At 42.6% G+C, this 23,937-nt stretch overlaps 1 protein-coding gene across 3 annotated transcripts in view; it reads left to right on the top strand.

Moving 5' to 3' along the window:
• The window catches only part of SPATS2L (spermatogenesis associated serine rich 2 like), a 176,737-nt gene that overhangs the window by 10,214 nt on the left and 142,586 nt on the right, over window positions 1-23,937 (top strand). For all 3 annotated transcript variants that reach the window (XM_024124448.2, XM_024124447.3, XM_024124449.3), the window contains exon 2: window positions 13,274-13,322. The gene's annotated coding sequence lies outside the window, so the exon portion shown is untranslated. The remainder of the gene's footprint in view (window positions 1-13,273; window positions 13,323-23,937) is intronic.

Raw genomic sequence — 23,937 nt, forward strand, 5'->3', positions numbered from 1 at the left:
AATCCGTGTCCCCTGCATCGGCAGGCGGACTCTCAACCACTGCGCCACCAGGGAAGCCCCCCACCTGTTTTCTGAGTCATTCCTTTCCTGATGTCTTTCCTGTTGCCCAGCTGCTCTGTATTAGACTTCCCTGCTGGTTCCTCCCCTCCTCCCAGACCTCGGTACCCTCTAGGGTTCCCCCTTCAACCCTCTGCTCCCCTACTCTTTTCTTCTGCTGCCACCTATATGCCATCGATTCCTAAATCTGCCACTCTGAACTCTTCTGACATCTGCTCCAGGTGTCTTAAACTCAGGGAGTTCAGAACTCTACTTCTGCAGCCAGCATATTCCTTCTGTGTTCTCTACCTCAATTAATGAAACCCATTTACCAAGTTTAAAATCCGGGAGCTGTTCTAGGCTCCTCACTGTTCCTCAACCCGTACCTTTCATTGATGACTAAGCTGTGTAAAAACTGTCTTCTCAAACCCTCGAATCTGCGCTCATCTCTCTAGGCCATTACCACCACGACTGCCTAGGTTCAGGCCCTCATCACTCTCTTGAGGGTTACTGCAGTAGCCTTGTAACTGGTCTCCCTGCCTTCTGCCTGGCCTGCTTCCAATCCTTCCCCACACTGCCGCCTTTCTAAAAGGCAAATTTGATCATGGACTCTCTGCTGCTTAAAATCCTTCAGCGGAGTCACTGTTTCTCCAGGATAAAATCTAAGATCCCTAGCCTGGCACAAAAGCTCCTTTGTGATCTGGGCTCTCCCTTCGGGTGTGTATCAAAGTCTTCTCTAATGATCCTGGTCCCCACTGACTACCCCTCCCCACAGCATGCCTACTAAAGGAAATGAGTTGTTACAGGAGAGAAACGAGAGGAGGGATGGGAACAGAGAAGAGATTGAAGAACTGTGCTGTCCAGTACCGTGGCCACTAGCTGCCTGTGGCTGCCGAGCACTTGAGATGCACCTAGTCCAAACTGAGATGTGTTATGAGTGTGTGAAGTACACCACGGGTTCACTCTTGGTATGCAAAAAGGATTGTAAAATAGCTCATGAACAAATTTTATTGATTACATGTTGAAACAGTAACATTTTGGATATGATGGGTTAAATAAAATATATTATTACAATTAATTTCACGTTTATCTTATTTTTTTTTAACATGGCTACTAGGAAATTTTAAACCACCTGTGTGGCTCGCATAATAGTCGTACTGGACAGCGTCGTTATAGAACATCTCCTTGTTCCCAGGAGATGCATCCTGTATGAGCCAAGCCCAGGAGCTTTTTGAATGATTAAGTCAGCCCTACAGGTATAGAGAAGCAGCAGTTGCTCAGTTTCTTAAATCCACAGTTATTAAAGTGCTTTAGATAAGATTCAGAATCAGAGAGACAGTTTGTGGAAACTACAGCCAGGAGTCCTTCATACAGTGTGCACGGGGCTAAAATCACGAGTCTGGCACATCTGTCTCGCCAGGCCCACCCGGTCACCATCAGGAGAGGGAAACGGGGATACTGTGTGCTAGAGGGAGGATTTGAGGTAGACCGGAGGAGCAAGGGCAGGGCAAGTGGAGTCCCGGGAAGCCTCTTGCTTGGGAGGTGCAGACAAAACACCAAGAGCCACGCCGAGGTCTCTGAGATTCCCCCATCCTGCCATGGACCCTTTCCCAGTGGGAGAAGTCCCAGGTCCTCCGCTGTCTTGAGCCTCAATAATATGTACATGATAAAGCCATTGTGCATCAAACAAAATGACGTGCCCAACAACTAGTACTTCTTAGTTACGCCTTAAGATACTGAGGGCAGCAGTCTGTGGATCATTTGGCCCAGAAGGCTTGAGGAAGGTATACAGGCTGTCACAAGGACCCAGAAGATGATATGTCCTAAGAGATATGCAGAGCTTTGTTTTCAAGTGGAAAAGCCAACCAGTGATGGGAAACCAGAGCTTACCAGGATAGAGCAGGAGGGAGAAACCTGGAGGTGAGGGGAAGAAACCATGACTATCATGGGACACATTCAGCGGAATCAGGTGCCGGTGAGTCTGATAGGCAGTGGGTCTCAGCGCCTCTCTCCTGGTGGTTTGTGTGCTGTGTTCTGTTGAGCCCTTTGGTTCTGAGAAGAATGCCGCTGGGCAGTTGCTTTGATTTGCTTTTACATATTAGGCATTAGTATAAGATTCTGGTAGGAGGAAAGGTTCTTAGGCTAAAAATAAAAGTTTGAAAGTCATACCTGTACAGAGACTGGCCTGAGAAAGTGGTGACCACCCTGATGGGGTGATTCCTCCCCCAGTTGCAGGATCTGGGACCAGTTTGGGTGCTTGGCAGGAGCTACAACTCCTTTCCACCTGTTCCTGAGTGACTCTCCATTGGGTTGACCATGCAGTCTGCCTGGCCTTACCTGGGAAGCCAGAACTGTCTCATTCTTGGGTACCACATTTTCACTTTGTGCCCCAGGTTCTCTCTCACATTTCCAAGTCCCTGATTTGAGGTCTTGTGTAGGAATCTCAGATTGCCTTGGGTAAGGATCCCATCACATATCTCCAAGCCTTCTTAAGCCAGTAGTCTTGCCTCTGAGATACAAGCCCTAGAGTGAGTGGCTGCTGCTCCCTTTCAAGCTTCTAACACCTGCCAGCAATGAGCAGGAAACTCAGCTAGTTTAATAGGTATTTGTGGAACTGAAGAGCTTGCCTGGATACTGGCTGTTTCCTGATTCCAGACCCCTGACACCAAACACTGTTTGGCCGCCCCACTGTCTGGGTCCCATTTGTACCACATGTGCAACTTGGGAGGGGAAGGGGAAGGCAAGTATAGGGCTGATTTTCCTAAATCATGGTACATCCGCTTCTTTGTTCCCTGTGAGAAGGCTGGTCTTAAGTGTGGGCAAGAAAGGTGGCTGCCTTTATGGTGTGATTTCAGAATTCATTCTACTCAAAAGGGCTTTTCAAATATCAACACTTTCTCTTTCCTGCTCTCTAATATGCAAAAGCCTACGTGATAAAAACTGTATTCTCTTTCCTAAGACCAGTATGGTTTAGAAGAGAAGGAAAACAGATTTGATTTGATGGTTGAAAAGCCTGGTTTTGACTCATGTAATTGGCTGGCTGTAATGAACTTGAGCCAGTTGTTTAATCTTCCTGAACCTCAGTTTTCTCACTTATGGAGTGAAATTAATAATACCTACTTGCTTTGTTATGATTTTTTACGACTAAATTAAACAAGGTATAAAGTGCCCAGCATCAGGGCCTAAAATGCAGTGCTATGAAAGTGGTAACTTAAACTGGTCAGACATGTGCTCCTTAGACTGAATGATTTTTTAGACCCTTCCCTGAGACTGATAAGAAGGAGACAAGAAACCTGGGCCAGGAGAGCCAGAATTCAGCCATCCCTGGGTGAAAAAGGACCAGAAGGAAGTTGCCTTCACATTCTGCTCAAGGCCGTCCTGCCTAATGGTTTGCATTTGTGAAAATATTCGTCTGGGATTATGAATACAACATGAAGCCATGGAAGATAAGGCATGTTTACATCCTCTGCCAGGGTAATATAAGAATAAACAAAGCAAGTTTTTGAGTCTCTGAATAGTCAGGTGCACTGCCATCAAAATAAACTTTTATTTCTACTCTTTGCTGATAAATTATAGATAAAGGAAGCCACTAAAATACCCTGAAAAGGAAGATTCACATACAAATTAGATACCGGGGACAGATTTCACACTTACTTTGAAGGAGCCATTCTTTCCTTAACTGTGGGTGTTTGGGAAGTTCTTTTATTGTAGCCTTTGTTGCTTACAAGAAGGGGGGAAAAGCTTTAGTGTACTCACGAGAGAATGGTTTTGATTGGAGGCACTATTGTTCTCAGTGAGGGCTCACTTTCCTATATTGTAGTGCTTGCTAATACATAACCAAGGAAACCCATAAACAGCAGTAAGAGAGTCTGATCTGACATACTGCCACTTATGATCGACCTGTGTTTATTATAGGAACGTGGGCAGTCCTATAATTTTTAAAGGGGAAAGTGGAAGATGTTATGCTGGCTCCTGTGACTGCTAATGTCCTGATCTAGAAGGTCTTTGTCCTTTCTCATTCATTTCTCCTGTGAAGTCTGAATGGTGGACTGGATTCAGTACATGCAGGGGGCTGCCAGTGACTTCCTGGGCTCTTGATGTAATCTCCATCGCCCCACTGCAATACCACAGCCTCAGTATAGTGTCATATTCAACCTGAGAATACTCAAGGAGAGAGTATAAACCTACTACCTCTAAAATTAAAAATAAAAGCATTAAAAATAGTATTTAGTGCTGGTTTGTGGCACTGAATATATAAACTCATTTATTGTTCTGGTAGTCCCAGAGCAAGAACTGTTGCAATTGCAGTGGGTGATATCAACTAAGGTTGTCATGACAACATGAATTTATCATTTCCAGACTTTGGTAGGATTTCACCTTCTGAATCTCCTGGATTGTCTTTAACTTTATAGTTATTTCTCATTTATTAAGGCGAGGCATATTTAGCTATTGCTTACATAAATGCACTGAGTATCTTCATGAAGTTTACTGATGTGAAATTAGAAGCATAGAAGGTGGGCACTGGAAAGAGATAGTGGATGCTGTGGTCTAACGGTCCCCCCAGAAGAAGGAATCCCTTCCACAGTATCCCAGTCAGCCAGCTGCCGTTCGAACCCTGCCAGGAATGAGGTGGTCACAGTTTCGTGACACTGAGGACTGCTGCCCACAGTAGCCTGCAGTGCTCCTAGATCTTGAGCCCCTTTATTTTATTTTATTTTATTATTTTATTTTATTTTATTTTATTTTATTTTATTTTTGAGCCGCTTTAGATTTGGACCTTGTCTCCTTTGTGGTTAGACCAATACTCATTATCACGCACATCAGATACTGAAATCTGCCTCCCTGTAGCTTCCCTGTTCACCTCCTATCGCCCTTTGGAGTGCCACACAATAGTCATGCACCTGAGTGTGGTGGGTTTTCAAATATTTGACCATCGCTGTTGTATCTCCTGTTCGAAGTCTTCTCTTTTCAGGCTTCCGTGGTTCCAGTTCTTTTGGCTGAGATTCGCCATCCTGTTAACACTCTGGTCGCCCGCCACTCTGCCTGTGCCATTTTAAAAGCGAGGCATCTTGAACTCAACACCTTGCTCCCGAGTTCTCTGAGTGGCGGAGGACACACAGCTGCAGCTAACTCCCCGTTCAGGGCACCTTCTTTTTGCTGATCTATAGTCAGATCCTGTGTTGGCCTCCATTTTAAATGAGGGGCAGCACGTTGTTAGCTTATATCCAAAGTCAAGTAAAACTTCCCAGTCTTTTTCTGGACAACCCCTACAAAGCCAGCTCTCCCGTATTCTGTATCTGTGCAGTTAACCTTGGGAACACACGTAGAGGACTTTACCTTTATTCTCGTTACATTTTGTCCCTTTTCAGCAAATCATTTTTCCTCTCCATCAAGACATTTTTGAATTCTAATTTCTTTTTTTTTTTTTTTTTTTGCGGTACGCGGGCCTCTCACTCTTGTGGCCTCTCCCGTTGCGGAGCACAGGCTCCGGACGCGCAGGTTCAGCGGCCATGGCCGCTCCGTGGCATGTGGGATCTTCCCGGACCGGGGCACGAACCCGCGTCCCCTGCATCGGCAGGCGGACTCTTAACCACTGCGCCACCAGGGAAGCCCACAAGTTTGTTTTTTTTTTTTGAAAAAAGTTTTTACTGACTGTAAAAATAATTGCATACTCGTTGAATTTGGAAAAAATACTGAAATGGATAAAAGAGAATTAAAAGTCAGCTAAAATTTCACCACCCAGAGATTGTCATTGTTAGTATCTGGTGTGTTTTCGTTCCAGACATGGATGTATGTGTGGTTGTATGTGCATACGTACGTGTGTGTGTGTGTTTAAACTAGCTTCACGGTGGACCTAGGCAGTTTGTACTGAGCAATCAGTGTGACATAGTAGTTAAAAGTGCTTTGGAATCAGACACTTGGACATTTCAGTCCTGGCTATGCTACTCATGTAGTGACTGTAAATTGCTTAAACTATCAAAACTTCAATTTCTACTTCTATAAAATAGGGATAATAATGGTATGTATCTAGTCTGTTTAGTGTAAGAATTAATAAAATAATGAATGTAAAGTACATAGCATGGTGCATGCCTCATAGTAAATGCTCAGTAAATGTGAGCTATTATTGTTATTATACAGGTTTTCTTGTCTGTTTTCCTCACTTAAATTCTAGGGTAGCAATTTCTCTTGTCAAAAAACATTATTTGAGAAATATTTGGAATGACTGCATACATTTCAATATATGAATGGACCTTAATGTAATCATTTCCCTATGCTTAGACCATTTCCAGTTCTTTGCTGTCATAAAGAGCACCACAGTTAATATCCTTTACACTTTTTTTGTGCGTAGACAACAAAATGAATTACTAATGGCATTTTACAGAGAGGCAGAAAAAAATGATCCATTCTTTAGTATCTCCTTAATATGCCAGGTTATATGCTTGGTTTTTTAATCTCAAAATTCTCATTTAACTCTTCCACAGCCCCGTTGAGGTACATCTGTTACCCCTATTTTTGGATGAAAAAGCTCTGAGGGGAGACAAGTAGTTTGCCCAAGGTCACAGAGATAGTGGTGGTAGAGATGGTATTTGAAGCCAACTGTCTGATTTCAAAGCTTAAGCTTTTCCATTCTGGCAGGCAGTTCATGCCTATCTTTTTAAGGCTGGCGGAATGAATAGTTACCATTGTGCTTTTCACAAAATGTCACTTGGTGCCACATAAAAGATAGGACACTTGGCTGGAACTCTTGGGTTACTCAATATAGTGCCTCTTGTGTGCATATGTTCTTATATGTTTTGGAATCAAGCCTCATTAAAATAAGGTGCTAACTAAAGGAAATCAAACATTGGTGTGATTATTTGATGAAAGCAAACCTCAGGGAAGAAAACATTTATTTAGTCAAAAACACAAAAGTCATCTTTGTTTTAGTTGGATGGACTAGGCCAGAATTACTTATCTCCCTAGGAATCAGAGTATTTCACACAAATCAGTATAGGAATTAAACAATAACAGCCAAAGTAAATTGATGCTGTCAAAAGGGATTATAAGTTTCATTACTTGTATATTAGGGGTTGAAAGGAAAAATCTTTAGCCATAGTTGTAAGATGCTACATCAGGAAAGAGCTGTAACAATTGCTGTAGGTATAAAGTATAGGTATAAGGGAGACATAACATTTACTGGGACAAACCCCCAAAGAATTATTTGGTGAACTGACAGGTTGTCTTTAAAAAGTCAGCCATTCGGAACATTTATCTTGGCAGCTCTCAAATCTGACTCACAGCATGTAGTGTGGCAGTCAATTTTTGAAGGAAAAACGCATAATTAATATGAAAATCAAGGTATGAGGTATTGCCAGTCAGTACCCAACACACAGTTTCTTAGAACAAAGGAGCAATTGAAGTTGTCTTTTAATAGGGTAATCCTGGTTTGTCATTTTGTAGGTTTCAGTTCTTAGTAAAAATGAAAGAAAAAAAACCCCTAGTAGTAATATTTCATATCCAAGAGCTACTTTGTTGCAGAGCTTATACCCAACTCCTGTCTAGTCAAGAAAGTTATCTTTGGTTTTTGAGTTCTTGAATTTTCATAGCCCTTGAGCTTACACATTTGCCTTAGAAATGTCCCAGTTTTCCTTCAGTCATTTTAGTTCTTATAAGGGAGAAACAGTGTCCGTCATAGCCCAATGACTAAGAAGGTTTGTATCGACACAGCACGCCCACCAGCTTGGTCTGTGGAGAGTAGGTGCCCCGTCGTGGTTTGCAGGTGGGAAGGGCCCAGCGAGTTCAGCTTGGGCTGGCTGCACAGCTAGAGAGTAGGTAGAACTGTGCACAAGACGATAGGCTGTGAATCTGTGGATGGAATCCGAGCTGTGGCTCCATCCAGCGCTCGCTCCGTAGCTGTCTAACACTAGGCAAAGTGCTTTACTGTCTCTGAGCCCCGGCTTGCTCTGCTCTCACACAGAGATAATGACTCCTGCACAAAGGTCAAAGGGAGGATTAAATGCATTGAGCAAACCAGTGGGTGAACTCAAAAGTGCTTTCATGGTTAGCTCCCAAGTTATTAATTAATGGCCACAGGTCATGCCTCCCAAGGAGAAGCCGATTTACCATTTAAAATATTTTCAAATGAATAATGGGAATATTTGTAAAATATATGTAAAAATACACCACTCCTGGGGCTAACCTTACCAGACCGTCCTAACCTTACTTTGCTTATACTCTATCCAATAATAAAGGGACAGGCCCTTTGTCTGCCCAAGAAGCCCCCAGTGCCCAGCGAGCTTGGCATCTCTCAGAGCTTAGCTACTCACTCCCGTGGCACATCCCTCGATGCGGGGAGGAAGCCCTTGGCATCAGTAGGTGGTTCCTTTGAGCACAGTACAGACCTTTATAAAAATAGCCATTTAGGTCTATTATGTTGTTCCAAGATAGAAGCAAAACTTGTATATTTGATGCATTATTTTAGCTTTCAACTAAAAAAAGGCTCACAATAAAAGACTCTCAGATAGAAAAGCATATTCCAACAGGGTTGCATTATAAACAATTATAGGAAACTCTTTGATTATTAAAGCAATCATTTTGCCAAAGGGGAGAATGAAAGAGAAGAAGTTAGGAATTTTGACACTGGGCATCACGCATACTTTTCTGAAGTCTCCTGTGGCTTCCCCCCAGCCCTGGTAATGTAGGCAAAGGCTCAGAAACTGCTTTTCAGTCTTGCTGCCCGAGAGTCAATCCCACCCCAGGGGCTGCGCTCATTCCCTTTCCCTTGGGGCTACTGCCGGCTAACCTCCCTGCCCTTTCTTGCCTCCCAGGTGGTCGTGGTGGCCCTTTCTCTCTGTCCTTCAAAAGGACAGGATTTGTTCATTGGCCACCCCAGCCTGGGCTCACTGTAGGACCCTTATGAAGGTGCTTCAGGTACTTAATGACTGAAATGTCTCCGTGGCATTCCTTGGAGATTGGCGGGGTGTGGGTAAACCAAGTGCTGGATGTTTTATACAAACCCCTGTGAACACTTAGCAGTAGGGAGCCAACAGAGGGCCCACGGAGCCCCGGACTCCTTGAGCCCGCTAGCTGGGAATGCTAACCCTGCTTGCTATACTCATCTTGAATCAATTTCTAAATTTTGTTTCTCCTTCTATGCAGGAAACTATTCTGAATTTCCCTTATTTGCTTTGGTACCGCATTTCATTCAGCTCATTTCTTCATCAGCTATTTTTTGAGCGTCTGCTCTGTACTAGGCAAAGTGAGAGGAGCAAAAAGCAATCAAACATTGAAAAGGAGAGAACAGTTCACACCTCAGGTAGAAAGCAAGATATGCCTCCAGGGTTGAGAGAGAGGGAGAGGTTAAGTATGTAATGATTTTTTTTTTTTGAGCTGTACTTTCTACGATAAATTGTACTGCCTAAAAATCTATACCAGTCTTCATTTATGTAGCAAATCCCATTGTAATGAGAAGTCCTGTTATCTATGACTGGGACAAGCATCATTTAGAGCACAATTTTAGGGCAGCAGAAGACTTTGGACAGTCTCTTGGAGTGAGTTGAAATGGGATTTGGCCTATATATCAAGCTTTTCCTTGATATTTTTCATTTCCATGTGTCAACAAATACCTGACTTGATATTAAAGCCAGTTAAATCAATATTTCTTGCTGTAGTCAGGTACAGCAACATGTAACCAAGGGCAACATACCCCCACCAGCCATATTTTGTTAAGTACCTGTATTTTATCATAAACCTACTTGACTGAACTACTTTCACATGAATAGGATGAAAATATCAACATAACTACCATTTTAAAAAAAAGAAAAGCCAGAGACTCTCTGATCTAGTCCCTCGCCCTTCATTTAAGCAATCCCATAGTTTATTTTGCTCACTTTCATCATAAGCAATGACAATATGGAAAATATCTTGATTGTGGTAGCTGTGGTTTCTTTCTCTTTTCTCTAAAGGGTTTGCTGTAACCCATTCCCCCAACTCCCATCCCAACCAGAGGATTTCTGAACACAGCCGCAAAGTGGCAAATACCAGTAAACCCAAGAGTCTCAGACTGTAGGAATCTAATCAATGTGATGAAAGGGAGAGTGAGGTGGAAGCCTCTTACTTACTCTTTTCCTGAACTTTTAATTGTTAGAAAATTTCTGAAAATTACGTAGTAAAAACTCAGTGTTTCCATAAACAAATGGCCTGAAGCATCAATTTATAAACACCAATGAATTTATTTACTGTTATCAGAAGAACCTAACTTCTCTTGCCTGTGTACTGTAAATGGAAGAGTGACTGTCATTTATTGGGCTCCTACTCTGTGCTAAGCATTTACAGTATCGCACCTCTAACAGTCAAAATGATGCTTTAAGCATGTATTATTATTTCCATTTCATGTTCAACTTCGGCTGCTGAGTAACTTATCTGAGGGCACCAAGCTAGAAAGGGTAGAAGCAGGGATTTGAACCCAAGTTTGTCTGGTTCCAAAGCCTTTTCACTTTTTACATCAGGAATCTTGAGAGTGTAAAAAGATTTTTTTTTTCAAATTGTTAAAGTTACACGTGCTCATTATAGGAAGTTTGGAAAGCAGACAAAATTATAAAGAAAAAAATCACTCATAATTCTTCACCCTGGGGATGATCACTACTAAAATTTTATTTTATTTTTCTTTCTAGGCTTAAGAAAGCTATAATTTATATATCCAAGAGGGTATTGTTCCTCAGAGTTGTCATCCTTGAAGTTTATTCATGTTCTCTAACAATGTTGCCATTGCTTAAAACATTTCTGGAGCCAATTTAGGAACTAAATTCTCTGTAGACTCCCATGCACTGGGTACTTTGGTAGAGACATAGCAAAGAGGGTGTATCTGTTAGCTAAATACCTGTCAAAATAATACATTTTTATGTTCTACCTTTTTGTGCCTTCTAAAGCTATATGCTGCAAATATTTGACCAGCCTGTAAAGAATACCATCATTGCCCTCTCTAAGAACCATAAACATCTTCTGCGACTTCAATTGTGTTAGGAGATGGAATTTACCAAAATGCTACTTCCTCCCATGTCAAAGATTGATGGACCTTTTGGGTTATGTTTAAAAGTCTTTATTAAAAATTAAATCAGTAAATGTTTAATGTCTCATTTGACAACTCATGGTATTTGTTACATTGTCCACACAACAATGTTTGCCTTTTGCGGTACATAAAGAAAATCAAAGAATTGTTTCTGTCAAAAGTTGGAAAAGCACGTTTTAAAATCAATTTCTTTTTAATGGAAGTATTATACTCACTGAATTATTCCCCTCCAAGGAGTTTCTGTAAAAGCAAATATATCTTAATTGTGATGAACTGATCTTTATTTTTTTTTTTTTTATTTTTTATTTTTTTTTGGCGGTACGCGGGCCTCTCACTGTTGTGGCCTCTCCCGTTGCGGAGCACAGGCTCCGGACGCGCAGGCTCAGTGGCCATGGCTCACGGGCCCAGCCGCTCCGCGGCATGTGGGATCCTCCCAAACCGGGGCGCGAACCCGGTTCCCGTGCATCGGCAGGCGGACGCGCAACCATTGCGCCACCAGGGAAGCCCCGGGAAGCCCCTGAACTGATCTTTAAATAAAGTCGGTAGCATCTTTTGTCGAAGTGTTTCGCAAAGAAGCAGGCACGCATGCACACTCTCACACACATACATAAAAGATCGCTATCAAAATGGCCATTGGTATACTTTATCAAAGTGAAGAAAGTCAAGTAATTAAGTGCCAGCTGAGTTCTCATCTCTTTGGCTTATTGCACACAACACTATTACTTTCAGAAAACAAACCTAACCCTCAGCTCAAGCATCTCCCTGGTTGTCTGGCTTCTGCCTTATTTTTCACAGACATTCTTATCTGCCCCATAAGGTTAGCATGGCACCCCCTTCCCAGATTTCTGGGACACCGGGACCCTGGGTCTTAAGATTGGTGCAGAGTCCTTCGGGGCCACACCCAGGCCTCCGATGGGGGCCCACCGGGCCTGCGCAGGTGTCCTAAGGGCTGCCCTCTTCTCTGGTCTTCCGATGGCCGAGATTTCCTGTGGTAAGACTTCATCGTGCTCTCAGAGTCCATTACAAAGTGTAGGCTTTGTCTTGTGTTTTAATCCTGGGCGCTATTCACAGTGCCTGGCATTGTGTTCAGTCAGTGTGTTAGAGAAATGAAGGGTTACAATATATTCTCGCAGAAATGGACTGTTTTGAGGAAAGGTAGTCTGATTACAAGAGAGTCAGAATAGAATGGTGGATTCGAATCTCAGGGCTTAAGGGCCTCTGGGTCAGTCTTCTCACTTAAAGATGAAAACCAGAGAGGTCAGCTGACTTGGAAAAGGTCACCTGGAGAGACGGCGCCAAGCCAGGCACCGCATCCAGCGTCCTGAGGTCCTGTCCCGTCCTTCTCAGTGCTTCCGCCTGTCCTCGTTCTCCGGTTGTTTCATGGAGGTTGAGCTGACTTTGCAGGATCAGTGACCAGAACATTTGAAGCCCCACGCGGTGCTTAACAGAGCAACGGATGCAGAGGGATTCTCAGGGAACACTTGAAGAGATTGTTGACTTAGTGAGTGATTGCCTGGTTGACTTAGGAGCCCAGCACCTGTCTCTCTGCCTAAGTGGTTACTAGCTGAATGGTGAGTTCCCTGGGCTTGTGTGGATATTACAGGCTATGTTTTGGAAAGGAGATCATTACAGAAACAGCAATAATAATAACAGTAACTAACATTTATTTGTGATAAATTAGGCAGGATATCCCTGTCGTTTAGAGTCCAGGCCCTGTGGTCAGATGGTCACAGAATCCCAGCTCCATCACTTGCCTTGTATATTTTTATGAGACAGGTGCTTTCACCTTTTGGTGCCTTATTTTCTTTATCTGCAAAATGCCAGTGGTAATAGTGCCTACCTCAGAGTATCGAAGAGTTAACCCATTGAAGCCCTAGAACAATGCCAAGCACCTTGTAAGAAAGTAATAAATGTCAGCTGTTGTTGTTAAAATATCACTACTGTGTGTGCCAGATTCATTGCACAAATTATATACTATGCAGTCTTCCCAACATCTCTGTGAGGAAGGTACTATTACTGATACTGTCCCCCATTTTACAGTTGAGTAAACTGAGGCTTTAAGTCACAGGTAAGACCCAGTTCCTTGTCTGCCTGACTCCAGAGCCTGTGCTTGGGTGTGGGTGTGAGGGAGATGAGTGGTGTGGCTTTGAAATGTGAGATCTGACTTCCCAAATTTCTTTTTTTTCCTAGAGCACTCCAGACTCTGACCACTGTCAGGAATATCTCCGTGGATTCCCAGGTCAGTAGAGATGATCTCTCCCTTCTCTGTATCCTCCTGCTGCCCACATGGCTGGCTGCCCCTGCACCTGCAGCTGCCTCCCACAGGCCTTGTCACAGTCTGTCAGCCTTTCAGGATTTTAGCACCAGAGTGCTCCTGTATAGGCGTACAGACCGAAGAGACAAGTCGCTCATGATGGGGTGGGGCATGGGGGATGGGGGATGGGGGCAAGGAGCAGAGGACTGGAAGCAATCCTCCCGCACCCACCCGTGCCTTCTCCACCTGCATCACCTACATCGACGTTTCTGTGGATTTCTGTAGTTTCATGCATGCGAAATACCTCATAGTAGCAGGGTAAAAAAGTCTTTATTTATAGAGATCGTTGTGTTGTAGAAAGGAATTATGGTCAAGAGTGGTGGGCTCTGGGGCCAGACTACTTGGCTTTCCCTCCTTGAAGTGATAACCATTTTTGCTGTTGTTGAAGAACTTGGTCCAGTGAATCTGGAAGTCTGGCTTGCAGTCGTCAGTGCTCACTCAGCGTTGAGTGAGAGTGGAAGGGCACAGACTTTTGAGCCAGACAGCCTGGCTTTGCATCTTGCTTCTGCTGCCTAGTGATTGTGCGGTCTCTGCATGTCACCTGCCTCTCTGAGTCTCAGTTTCCTTCTCTTTAATATGGGGATGATTATACCCACCTTGCAGAGTTGTTGGGATATTTCTAGCTTATGTATGTAAAGTGGACCATATAAGATTGACATTCAGTTAAATGGTAATTATTATTTTTATCAGTTATTGGTATTTGACTGGATTCTTCACAGGTGTTTGTTGCAGGGGAAGCACGTTGTTATTTTTCGTTCCTCATACTTTACAAAAATATTTTTATTTTTATTCCCCCCCCCCACCAGCAGTCTTGCTTGTTTAAAGTAATTTGCTTAGCAAGCCATTTTTCACTGTGAAAAGATCACCTCTGGTCTAGATCCTGTCAAGTGATTGTAAATTCCAAATTGAAGTAGTCCAAAATAATGAGGTCTTATTGCACCTGGATGTTTCCATGAATGTTTAAACTTGATTCTTTTTACATAACCCTGAAACTTCAGTAGTAAGATGACTGTAACTTTTTGAAAAGAGCCATTAACGTTGGTGGGAGTTGGTTGTTTTCCGTGAATGGAATAGAATACTTTACTTCCTCATATCTGAAATCTGAATCACCACGAAAACATTTTCTTTATTGTTGTTCAAAGAGAATTATTATGGAAACTACTGGTTGATTCCTCCTCTCTCTGTCTCTCTCTGTCTCTCTGTCTCACACACACACACCTTAGTTTTTCTTTCACATACACACACACACACACACACACACACACACACACACACACAGCTTAGATTTTCTTTCCATTAGGCAACTGAAGAGTTACGTTGTAAATTCTGGCAGCCTTCTCCCCATCAGACAAGCAAGGGCACAGTCAATTCCTGTTTTCTTGGAACGTACCAGATAATCAGAAACGCTGATTATTCCTCTGGAAGGCAACAAACAGCTTGATGGAAAGATGTACCAACTGAAAACAATTCTGATCATATTTTTGTCAGAAAAATGAGATGCCTCCAGCTGTCTGTCACTAATTATATTAGAGGTAGAAAGCAGGAATGTTTTGGCCTGTGAAAGATTACGGTTGTCTCATGCTGGAACACCAGTTTTACTGGCTGCTTATCCCAGAACAGTGACATTGGACGTCCATTCTGTAACTCATCTTGCCAGTCAGTCGTAGTCTCAAACACATGTCACATGAGCACACTTAAGGAATTTTCTAATTACAGTTCAAAGGCTTTACTTTTATCTTTTTATGCTCATTCTGCAGACATCACTGATTGAAATGATTTCTCCCTCAGCATAATCCTATTGCTGGCAGTCACAAAAGAACAGGGAGATGGCAAATGAAACCCACAGTAACTGAAGAGGTGTCCGAATTCAATTAGGAAGCGACCTCTCCCATATGGACGCATAAGCCATATAAATCCATTTTAATTGTGAGCTGTGGTACTTATCTGGTCATGTTTATTTTGGATGCAAGTGCCAAAGCTGGATTTAGACCAGAACTCCAGATCTTCAAGCTCTAATGACTAATTTGGGTATCCATCGAATCCCTTAATTCATTTCTTAATTAGTTCTCCCAGAATTAGAGTTGCTTGGTTACAATTATTTCCGCAAAATTTTCCAATAAAAACAAACATACATAGATTTTTTTTCCCCTTTGGTTCACACATTTGCCCTGGTCTTAAAGAACTATTCTTCTTGTTATCAAAATTATAACAACAATGACAACAACAAAACTAACATGTTGCCAGGCAGTAGAGTGTGAACTGAGGCACCAGGAACCGGTTTGATTCCCAACTCAGCTACTTACAGCCATGGGACCTGGGTCAAGTTACTTTCCCTCTCTGGGCTTCAGTTTCCTTTTGTAAAATGGGAAGGATAACAGTACCTATCTCAAAGGGTTGTTTTAAGGATTAAAAAGGCATTGCATGTAAGAACTAATATGCAGACAGTGCCTGGCTAAGTTATCATAGATGCTAGTTATTGTTTTTTGTCAATAAGACAGTGGGAGACTGAGGAGCGGATTTGCTGGTGCCACAATATTGTCATCTAAGTATGTCCCATTTATGTAGTCCGTTTGGAGATCACTCATGATGGTAATGAAACATTGGAGACTCTGAGGTTGGAATTAATCTCTATTGTTTGTATTTGTACTCCTCCGTTTAGCTCAGGATTAACATTTTTGGCTTTCCATGCTTGATCAATATGAGTGCTAACTTGAAACCTTTTGGTGCAAAATTGCTTTAACATTTGAATGAACATTTTGTTCTCTCAGTAGACACAATATTGGCCCTCATTAAAAGGAAAAATGCAATTACAGTACGTAAAAAATATATATGTGGCGGGGAGAGGAGATTTGGGGGTATTGGCTTCAGTAAAGTCATTGGATATTTTCAAACTCTTTTTTAACAGAGTTAAATGCATTTAATGTCTTGGTTCAAATTTAGTCAGTGTGCAGGAGTGAAAGTCTAGGGAAAGATAAATCTAGTAATTTAAGGAGCTTTCCTCATGGCTACGTAAGAGTTAGTTTATATTAAAATTGATTTCCAAGTGATTCACTAGAATTACCTTTCTTAAGTTTTTTTTTTTTTTTTTTTTTAAAAACTAAGGTCCGATCCAGCTCCACAGGGAGCTCTTGAGAAGATTCATTTGGTTGAGAAAGACATTGATTAGAATTTTCATTTACATTCATTTTATTATCATGAAACATTATGATAACAGATGGTGACTATATTGGCACTGGCATCATTCCTGGGTCCACGTGTCAAATGGTCGAGTATCACCTGGAGGGAGGGAGGTGAGGCCTCCTATTCACAGTGGCTTCCCCTCTGGCTCATCTGCTTTGGTTATTTTGTGGAATATATCATGTCTGGTCAACTGTATTTACAAATTCTATGTTTTAGTTTTAACAAACCCTCACAGAGTCTTAAAAATATTCTACAAAGAATTCCCATAAATTGAAGATAATTTTAATATTGCAAGCAACAAGAAAATGTCGAAGTTTAACATGAACTCTGTCAGCCCTGTTATGAGGTAATGACAGTGCTCATCTAACCTGATCTTGCAAGAAGCTGGCCACCAAAATTCTAAATTATCTGGAAGACGTACAGATTTATATCCACTGTGCTTAATTAGTCATGAATCTCGTCCTGGGTTTATTTGACTTGACACATCATGGTTAGCAAAATAGTACATCAATTCTGTCATTCTTTTCTATTTTTTTATGTTTTATAATGTATGTACAATAATACATGTATATGAATCGTAACAAATGATTATATATAGTTAGTACAATAATACATGTATATGAATTGTAAACAAACAGCCAAACCTTTTTTTGTTCAAACATGTAAGATGAAAATACCTTGGACACTACTGTCCTGTAGTTCAAAGGCTACTCCCTGCTAATAGTTAAAATGTGTAGGAGAAGGTAAACTTACTACCCGTGTCAAAAAGAGGCATTTCTTGGTCTTAATGTTTTTTTTGCGTTACGCGGGCCTCTCACTGTTGTGGCCTCTCCCGCTGCGGAGCACAGGCTCCGGACGCGCAGGCCCAGCGGCCATGGCTCACGGGCCCAGCCGCTCCGCGGCATGTGGGATCCTCCCAGACCGGGGCGCAAACCCGGTTCCCCTGCATCGGCAGGCGGACGCGCAACCACTGCGCCACCAGGGAAGCCCGGTCTTAATGTTTTTATTGGCAAATATCATCATAAGGCAATAGTTTATATTTTTTACTTTATTAAGACTTTCCCCAAGCCCTTGGTTTGGAGTTGGGTAGGAAAAAATGAAAAGATGTATATACTCAGAATAGCTCTGTTTTTCTGTTTTGCTTATATTCCTTGTGAGATTCCTTTATGATTACATATAAACATACACACTGAGGTGTAGTGGGAAGGGTGCTTGATGGGCAGTCAGGAGACCTGGTTCTAAGCCTAGTTCTGCCACTTGCCAGCAGTCAGGCCACAGCACAGAGGCAGTACCCTCTCTGGCTATAGCTTAAACCAAAACAGAATTATTTTTGAATTGTTTTATTGGCAGGATCCTGGCGCATCTATAGCATTAAAGGGATGGTAGAACCCTCCAACTGCACGAAGGGCCACCACCAGGGAAGGCCTTGCAGACTCGACATAGGGCTTTGTGGTCTCTTCTCTAAGGCATTGCTGTCAGTGTGATGGAGTGCTGATGACGTCTACCTGCTGGGGTTCATAGTTCAAAGTCTGAGGCTCCAAGAAGAGGGAACCTAATTTATCCAACTTAGGTTGATGACCACCTTTTGACCAGTCAGCCTCAGGTGAGGGGAAAAGGTCACATAGGACAGACAAGGTTCCTGGGAGCTCTAGCCCTGCCTGTCTGGGCCATCTCAGGAAATCAGGTATCCCTGTGAGCTTCTGCCTACCACTGGTATTAATGTTTCTATAGTTGCTAATGACTCAACTCTCTTTAAGGGGTTTGAATAAAAGGAATCAAAGAAATTTAAGTACGGAAGTATATATGAGCATTTTCTTCAATAAATGTCAATGCACCTAACTGAGTCTGGGCTTCTCATATTTTTCTTGAGGTGAACACTGAAGATGAAATCACTTTCATTAGATGTTGAGAATTCTTTGTAAGTCCCAAGGGGTCATTCTGCCCAGGCTGCTTCTCTAAGGTTTGACTCCACTTCTACCTTTAGCTACTGCTTTACCTCTGGTTAGAAAGAAGGCATTAAATGAATTTTAGGATTCCTAATGCCGATGCTGTCTTCACTGACAGCCTGACTTGACCTAAAATTTTATGCCAATGTGGAAAGAAGGTAAGAGAGGTACGCAGAGACTGTGTACCACAGGCAAGTCATCATACCACTAAAGGACCTTAATTTTTTTCTCTTGTAAACCTATTAAAGTATATTTGAATATATCACAGCCATTTCTAGACAGACGTATCCAGCTGTTCCTCACTCCAGTGGGTATTTGACACATAGCATTTGTTCTACCAGGGCTCAAGCAATTACTTATAATATTTTAATAATGGAAATGATGAAAATGTTTATATCCCTGAAAAATTGATGCATATCTTCCAAAACAAGTTAAATCTTGCTATCAAATATTGCCCTGGCAAGTCCTAAATAGAGTATTGTCCCCTTTGGAACATTCACTATATAGCTATAAAGAGTGCAGAAATTCTTTGTTTTTAAAGCACATACACACAATGTAATAACCAAATTTTATGTTGTTAACAGACAGTGAAGTATCTTTATGTAAAAAGAAAAGTTCTTTCTTAGAGAAACAGTACCACCGAAGAAAGAGAACTGGTAACAACAATCATTATTTTACCCGGTCTCCATTTTCCCAAGTGCTGAGTTATAATGTAATCTGTGGTTTATACTTTTTAAACCAACTCTCAATAGATTACCAACCCAGTGCCTCACATTGGTTAGGTTATAAGGATGATTTATAATTTGTCAGATTTTAAGTGCTGACCCATGAAATGTTAAACTTGTATTGACAGCTGTTGTCCAAAGGTTTGCAGGTGTCCTGACTAATGCTTTGAAAGACCAGCATTAGCAATAAATCACAGCATACATAATTTTTCAATAAAGTAGTGGAAAGGATTTTGCCTTCTAGGTCCTCTAAGCTTTGGTATTTGGAAGTTACTTAAATGGGAAATTAAAGTAAAGGGGTAAAACATTCTCAGGCTTTAACTCTTGAATTTTGGGCCAGCCATAGTCAATAGCTAAGGCATCTTGGTAGCTTTGTTCTCCTAACCCTGAGATCTCTTGGCTCTGGGAACTAACAAAATGCCAAGCATAGGCCTAATTGCATTCCTAGTTACTGAGACAAAAATCTCAAAGGAATTTAACTTTTTCTTCTTTTTTTTTTGCGTTACGCGGGCCTCTCACTGCTGTGGCCTCCCCCGCTGTGGAGCACAGGCTCCGGACGCTCAGGCCCAGTGGCCATGGCTCACGGGCCCAGATGCTCCGCAGCATGTGGGATCCTCCCGGACTGGGGCACGAACCCATGTCCCCTGCATTGGCAGGCGGACTCTCAACCACTGCGCCACCAGGGAAGCCCGACTTTATAGAATTTTGCTTTTAATACATCAGTTGGCAAGCACCCAGTGCCAAGACCAAGGGTTAGCTCGCTGCTTCACTTCCTTCCTCCAAGCTGCAACTTCTCTCGCAATGCCAGGCAGCTGTCTCCCAAATGTATGCTGTCAGTAACGTAGGAAACCAGATGACCAAAAGAGGGTAAATCAGCACAAATTTATCGTCAGAGCTGAGAGAAAGAACCTCAAAATGAATGCTCTGCTGACTGTGGGTCAGAAATGTTATCTTTGTATCTCAAGGACAGGACGTTTTTGTTTTCTTGGCTGTTTTGGGTCTTTGCTGCACGCAGGCTTTCTCTTGCTGTGGCGAGCGGGGGCTACTCTTCGTTGTGGTGGCTTCTCTTGTTGCGGAGCACAGGCTCTAGGCACACGGGCTTCAATAGTCGTGGCATGTGGGCTCAGTAGTTGTGGCTCGCAGGCTGTAGAACACAGGCTCAGTAGTTGTGGCGCATGGGCTTAGTTGTTCCGTGGCATGTGGGATCTTCCTGGACCAGGGCTCAAACCCATGTCCCCTGCATTGGCAGGCGGAGTCTTAACGACTGCTCCACCACGGAAGTCCCTCAAGGATAGAACATTTAATATAGATTTGGGTACAAAGTACACATCACCCTCCAGGCATGCTCAACTGTGTCAACCGGAAAAATTTCTTTAGGGTTTACAATTTCCCCTTTTTCCTAAATTAAACAATGCTAATGTGAACTTTTGACTCTCAACAACATGTTATTATTGTATATAGGGCAAAGAGTAAATAAGACACTTGTCTAATGACAAAACAGTTCATTTTAACTCAGCAAACTGGGAGTAATATTAGCTTGTTTTCTTTTTTCCATGCTTCTTTGTGGAAATAGGCCACAATCATTTTTATTCCATCATTCTTCATTACCTTATAGCAGGCTTCCTGTCTATGCTATGAAGAGCTGTTTTTAAAGACCCTTGAGGGGTCTTTCATCTATAGTACCCCTTTAGAATATCTGAGGGTTTGGAAATATATATGTTCCCATATCTCTTCCCTCTTGCGTCTCCCTCCCTCCCACCCTCCTAGAAACTTCTCTTAATGAAATATTCTTAATGGTCTGTGCAGAGTATTGCAATATTTACACCTAGTTCAGGTAATGTAAATTATATTTAATTAGTCATTCTGGGAAAGTAGTAGATATTTTAGAATAGATTCAGTACCTAGAACCCACTGTTTGCCTATTATGTATAGTACTTTAGATAAAATTCTATGAGTAGTATTTATAGATTTTAAAAAGTGTTTGCAGTAGCATAAAGCCAATTCTTAGGGACTCATAATAATACGAAGAACATGTCATGTTGGGGCATGAAAAGCATCCATGTGGGACAGACTTTTATAAAAATTCTTTGTAAACTTTAAAGTGCTATACAAATGTAATCATTATTTTTACATTTGTGACATGCAGAACTTCTGGGCTGAATGACAGTCCATAACTTTGTGTTTTAATGCTGAATATGTTCCTGTTTCAAGTGAGATTTCCGTTTTCACATGTAACCCTTGTGTCAGAGACTCCCTGAGTTCCTTAATTGGGTTCCTTCACACTGTACTTGACTTTTGAACCCTCCAGACCACACTTGTGCCAGGAGAAGCACGCTTCACATGATGCTTTAGAAGGTGGTATGCTTTCTAGGAAGGAACCTCAACCTGCATCACAACTGCAATCTATAGATGACGGCTGAGAGCCCCACCGTGGGCATCTCCCAGTCCCTCCTGCACGCTGGAATAGGACTGAGAAATCACTCATTCCTGGCCTTATGTGGCCACCCCTTTATGGGCCTCTGACATGCCTACTTTTCCAGAACTTCTCTGCCATGACTCTGCTGCTTTGGTATCTTCTGCAGGCTGGTCCTTTTTTGGTAGTTATTCCAGCCACTTGCGTTTTCTTTCTGCCATTGCCGTATCTTGGTCGGTCTCTCTGTTCCTCTCTGTCCTCCCAACACCACCTTCTCTGCGCTTCAGCCTCCTTTTTTGCCCCCATGGCTGCAGGAAACTAGAAACAAGAAAATGTGTCCTGGTAGTATTCCTCTGCCCATTTCCCCCAGCCCTCTTCCCTGGGTGAAATTGCTCTTTTCTCCAGCACTCCAGCGTTGCCAGCTGCATCTTTGTTCTCCTCTCTTGCCCGAGAGCTCACGTGGAGTGGGCGCAGGGGTGGGGGGAGGACTGGCGGGCGGGGTTGGGGGGAAGCACAGCCCCTTTCTCCGTGGCTCTAGAAGTGCTTCATTGTCCGCACCCAGGACCAGGCCATGGGAAACAGACTCCCAGACAGTCACCATAGGCTATACAAATATTACTTCCATTTAGCTTGACCTTTCATTGTGCTGTAAAATGACTGAAAATACTTAAATGGTATGCAGTGTGTTTCCGGAAACAAAAATAAATGGGGTTCTTTTAAGAAGCCACACTTGAACTTTTGCCCTTTCCTTCCTTTTTGAGTCATTGTATCCAGTTCAGGGTTTCCTTTTAGCATGTCTTTTTCTTTGGTGAGAAATTGCTAATTTCTCTACTGATAAAATTATGAATCATAGAAGCAATGTAAAGATAAGAATACCTCATCTGGCCTTAAAACACTTAGCTCTGGGAATTGAGTCTTGTGAACATTTCTTTTTTTTTTTTTTGCGGTACGCGGGCCTCTCACTGCTGTAGCCTCTCCCGTTGTGGAGCACAGGCTCCGGACGCGCAGGCCCAGTGGCCATGGTTCACGGGCCCAGCCGCCCCGCGGCATGTGGGATCTCACGAACCCATGTCCCCTGCATTGGCAGGCGGACTCTCAACCACTGCGCCACCAGGGAAGCCCGACTTTATAGAATTTTGCTTTTAATACATCAGTTGGCAAGCACCCAGTGCCAAGACCAAGGGTTAGCTCGCTGCTTCACTTCCTTCCTCCAAGCTGCAACTTCTCTCGCAATGCCAGGCAGCTGTCTCCCAAATGTATGCTGTCAGTAACGTAGGAAACCAGATGACCAAAAGAGGGTAAATCAGCACAAATTTATCGTCAGAGCTGAGAGAAAGAACCTCAAAATGAATGCTCTGCTGACTGTGGGTCAGAAATGTTATCTTTGTATCTCAAGGACAGGACGTTTTTGTTTTCTTGGCTGTTTTGGGTCTTTGCTGCACGCAGGCTTTCTCTTGCTGTGGCGAGCGGGGGCTACTCTTCGTTGTGGTGGCTTCTCTTGTTGCGGAGCACAGGCTCTAGGCACACGGGCTTCAATAGTCGTGGCATGTGGGCTCAGTAGTTGTGGCTCGCAGGCTGTAGAACACAGGCTCAGTAGTTGTGGCGCATGGGCTTAGTTGTTCCGTGGCATGTGGGATCTTCCTGGACCAGGGCTCAAACCCATGTCCCCTGCATTGGCAGGCGGAGTCTTAACGACTGCTCCACCACGGAAGTCCCTCAAGGATAGAACATTTAATATAGATTTGGGTACAAAGTACACATCACCCTCCAGGCATGCTCAACTGTGTCAACCGGAAAAATTTCTTTAGGGTTTACAATTTCCCCTTTTTCCTAAATTAAACAATGCTAATGTGAACTTTTGACTCTCAACAACATGTTATTATTGTATATAGGGCAAAGAGTAAATAAGACACTTGTCTAATGACAAAACAGTTCATTTTAACTCAGCAAACTGGGAGTAATATTAGCTTGTTTTCTTTTTTCCATGCTTCTTTGTGGAAATAGGCCACAATCATTTTTATTCCATCATTCTTCATTACCTTATAGCAGGCTTCCTGTCTATGCTATGAAGAGCTGTTTTTAAAGACCCTTGAGGGGTCTTTCATCTATAGTACCCCTTTAGAATATCTGAGGGTTTGGAAATATAGAAACTTCCCTTTTTTTTTTTTTTTAACATCTTTATTGGAGTATAACTGTTTTACAATAGTGTGTTAGTTTCTCCTTTACAACAAAGTGAATCAGTTATACATATACATATGCTCCCATATCTCTTCCCT

Source organism: Physeter macrocephalus, chromosome 2 (genome assembly GCF_002837175.3).
Source record: "Physeter macrocephalus isolate SW-GA chromosome 2, ASM283717v5, whole genome shotgun sequence".
NCBI lineage: Eukaryota > Metazoa > Chordata > Mammalia > Artiodactyla > Physeteridae > Physeter > Physeter macrocephalus.